Source organism: Arachis ipaensis, chromosome B01, assembly GCF_000816755.2.
Source record: "Arachis ipaensis cultivar K30076 chromosome B01, Araip1.1, whole genome shotgun sequence".
Taxonomy (NCBI): Eukaryota; Viridiplantae; Streptophyta; class Magnoliopsida; order Fabales; family Fabaceae; genus Arachis; species Arachis ipaensis.
The window spans coordinates 43,888,035-43,892,504 of record NC_029785.2 but is presented as its reverse complement, the minus strand read 5'-3'; the positions used below and the strand labels follow the sequence as shown (position 1 = coordinate 43,892,504).

At 31.8% G+C, this 4,470-nt stretch overlaps 1 long non-coding RNA gene across 1 annotated transcript; it reads right to left on the bottom strand.

Annotated features, from left to right (window-relative positions):
* LOC110269867 lies at window positions 2,490-3,563 on the bottom strand. The gene is made up of 2 exons (XR_002358632.1): window positions 3,403-3,563; window positions 2,490-3,172 (listed from the first exon to the last, which is right to left on the bottom strand). It is a non-coding gene; the product is annotated as an uncharacterized LOC110269867 (long non-coding RNA).

The window sequence follows — 4,470 nt, the reverse complement described above, 5'->3', positions numbered from 1 at the left end:
GACTATCCAGGGTTCGCTACCAGACATGTCGGGTTGGCTTGATAACCGACAGATAAGACTCATTGGTCATAGGATAGGCATTCATCATTTGCATATATTTGATTTGTTTAGGTTTGCTTATTTGTATTGGTTTGCCTAATTGTATATGTCATATTATGTGATTATGTGCTACTTGCCTTATTTAAACTTACTTGTGTATTACTTGTTTGTATTATTTGTGTTTGTGCAACCGAGAGGCCCCTCATACTGGTGTTGGTTGACGTTGAGGGCTGGTACTGGATCTAGTTATGCTTTTATTTTGATTGGAGAGGTATGAAAAGAGAAGAAAGGTAAATTAGACTTAGAAATCCCATATGTTAGTTGCCAAATTTTGGATTAGAGATAACATAGATGGATTATAATAAGGAAAGAAGTTTAAGATTGCTTAGTGAGTTCTTGTTGTCTTATGCAGTATTTATTTGGTACTTTTACCCTACTGAATACTCATGGGTCGGGGGTTCTCATTCCATATATATCTCTTGTTTTTCAGATACAGGTCCATGTATCCAGTAGTGAGCTGTGGTTCATCTGAGAGATGGCAAAGATCATTGAACTCCTGTTTTGTATTTTGTTTAGAGTCTCTCCATTCTCATTTTTGAAAAACTTATATATTGCATTTATTTCTTTTGAAAACTTGCCTATAGAATCCTTTATGTATATTTTGGGAGAGATGGGAGATATTGTTGTCAAACTGATTTTTATTCTGTACCCTAGCCAGCCTAAACTTCGCAGGTCGCGAATAGTGGCTAATTACTTATGTCATATATTTATATCCTGTCTTTATCTTATTCTTCTCTACTACTTTATCCTTACCTTTGCTTTCTGAATGCACTTTACTTTCTGCTTTATCGACACGAGAGTGTTATCCGTTTGAGATTTTATTTTACTCTTATATCAACAGCTGAGTTTGACAACTCAAGTGTCTCTAATTACTCAACCAAAGCCAAAAGGAGAGAAATCTATACTAAAATCTAACCAAGCATTTTATCAAACACTTGGAAGGTATAACATAAAAATATAGAAATTAATAAGAGATAATAAATTTAAACAACAAATAATTGCAAGCATCAATGATACCAAATAAAGCAAGAAGTAATAAACATGAAATACCTCAAATTGCATTAAATAGGAAATTGAATCTAACATGAAGGGTTCATAAATTAAATTGGAAAAAATAAATAAACCAACAAGAGAAATAGATAAACTAAAGTTCTAGAACTAATAAGGGTAGAAGAAAACTAAATTAAAGTAAAATAGAAATCTGAATTTGAGAAGAATTAAAGCTAAAAACCCTAAAACCTAGAGAGAGGAGAGAGCCTCTCTCTCCAAAAAACTACATCTAAAACCTAAAATTATGTGAATAAAAGTTGTGTGAATGAATGAATTTGATTCCCCCATTTTGCAGCTCTAATCTGTATTTTTTGGGCTTAAAACTGGGCCAAAAATAGTCCAGAAATTGCCCCCAGCGATTTCTGATACGTCTAGCACGTGGCTCTGTCACGCGTACGCGTCGATTGAACTTTCGCAAGGTCACATGTACGCGTGATGCACGCGTACGCGTTGCCTAACTGCATGAAAACTATGGCAAATTGCATATCATTTTGAAGCCCCGGATGTTAGTTTTCCAACGCAACTGGAACCACCTCATTTGGACCTCTGTAGCTCAAGTTATGATCGATTTAGTACGAAGAAGTCAGGCTTGACAGCTTAGCAATTCCTTCAATTTCTTGTATTCCTTCCACTTTTGCATGCTTCCTTTCCATCCTCTAAGCCATTCCTGCCCTATAAACCTTGAAATCACTTAACACACATATCAAGGCATCGAATGGTAAAGTGTGATATCAAGAAGGTCAGCAAACTTTGTTTCTGTTGTCTGAACAGAAGTGCTTGAATCAGTGCCAAAGGCCAAATGGCTAAGCTTTACATCTAGTTGTGGCCTTGTGTATTCTTTCTCTTGTGGAATTGTTTGTGGCAAAGTAGTTGCTGTAGGATTCTTATTAACATTGGAATGTTCTATTCCACCAAATGAATCAAAGAACTGAGAAACTGATAGTAAACCACAAAGAGATGTAAAAGTAACCAAATAAACTTAGTAGCATCATAAATAAATAAATAGTAAGATTCTATTCACTGGTTCTTACAATTTAATTTGAAATCATACAAGCCTGGCTTTAATGCAATTAAAGAATTGACATCAATTAAAATGAAGTACGCTAAAGCATCTCTCTATAAAGTGCCTATATAGACCAAGGATATACCTTATTGTAGAGAGACCATGAGACATATCCGAAAAGGAAAAAAAAAAGATAGATCGCAGACAAGAGATGATAAATTGTATAAAAAATGATAACGAAAATTGTTTTATGCTAACACAATATTTCATTCACTATGAAAAGAGAAAAGTTATCCCATCAAAAATACCATACAGAGAGGAAAGTTCGATTCCAATCTAAGATAAATTATGCCAAATTGGCAATTGATCTTTGATGAAATAACATTGACTAGTCTTGTTTCATAAATTATAACTTCCTTTATATTGAACTTCCACCAAATATGTCTTAAAAAAGAAAAAATTTAAAAGAAAAATGACATACAAATTCCCGGCCCCCACTCTCATTCAGTATTATATATGTAAAAGTGAAACAAAAAAAAAGCAACTTCTAATTTCCAAAACTGCAGGGAGGGGTGGGTCAATGGAATTTGCCCTTATCTAAATGAAGCTCTATAAAATTGGCCATATTATATAAGAAAAAGCTTACAACCATAACATACGTAACACATATATAAAAGCTTGCATACATAACTCCCATTCAACATTATATATGAAAAAATTTGCATCCATAACATACAACACATATATAAAATTGGCCATATTTATTAACAGGTACACATAACTGCCATAAGTTAAATGCAATTATCAGCAAAAAGAGAATACAATGGTATATGTAATAAAAATAGTAAATGTGAAACATGGTTTATTATCCTTTCCACTAAAATAAACCAGGACACAAGAAAAGGAAAAAGCAAGCTCAACTCAATTTTATAACTTATAAGTATTAACTTGTGAGGGAACTGAACACCATCAGCACCAACAAATGCACCTCCATTTGTTTTCTCATCTTGTAATGTTTATCTGAAACCCAAAAAAAAAATTGAACATACAGTCAGAAAACTCAGCTCCAAAGCCAGAGAATTCAACAATAGAGAAACTAAGCAAAGAATCCAAACTAAATCGAACATACAACCAAAAAATCAACAAATAAATTGAACAATTCAATAGAATCAGCAAATAAATTTTTTAATCCCAGTAAGACAATGAGAATTAAACAAAAAAATTACCACAAACTAGGCTATTTTACTCACATGATTATAAAGGCACTCATTCAAACAACGCACCATAAATAATGCCAAATCAACTTTAAGACTAAAATCAGTACACATATTTTGTAAGGAATGGTTGACAGCCTACCATCAATTCATTCATACCAACTAGTCAACTACAAACCTAGTCAAGAAGTACTCAGCCAACATTAACTTGTATGCACATGAAACTTTGATTTGCTTTTCATTTATGAATTATAATTTTTTTAAAAATTAAATTAAGAAGCTTATCTACAGTTTAATAGTTTTAGGACTTTTTTATTTTTTAATATTAATGTTTATGTAACTTGTGATTCACGTACAGAAATTAAACTTCTCGATACAAGATACGTATCTTGATTGCGTTGTTCTATTTTCTGTATATTTTTAAATTCGGAACTCTCTTTAACTTCTTAAATTATTATGACAATATCTAGGATATATCAGAACTACAATCAAGAAAATATGGTAGTAAGTGCTGAAATGGAGATATATGTATTAATATATAAAGCATATCTATTTCATAGCTAATTAATAGATACATGTTCACGTTAATTAACCATCATAAACTAGTGAGAGCATACAAATTTTAGAATCAAATCATTGAAAATCTAAAATATTATACTCTTAGTTATATAGTGAAGATTGGTTCACTTTAATCTCTACAAGTAACAAGTTATTATATATAAAATTTTGTATGGTCAGAATTCACCTCCCTTGATTGAAAGAGGAGAACCCAATGGAGAGCTTGTATCAATAAGTTTGGGATTGAGAAACACAACAATCATTATTATGTCATCATGAAAATTTTTCCTTACTCCTTGTTCAATCTTTTGGAGGTTTGCAAATCTCATTTCTCTCTTTTTTGCTACTTCTCTTAGTGTAGCTTTCACTGGTCTTCTTGCAATTCTCTATAACAATAAAAATTCTTAAATTGATTTGGAATAATTTGCTTACATAAAGAGTGACCTACCAATTAAGTAGTACACAGATAATAAAAGACTTGGAATTTAATAGAGTCAATTTTTAAGTTTTGCCTGATAAAAAGAATTATAATAGAAAAAGTGGAAA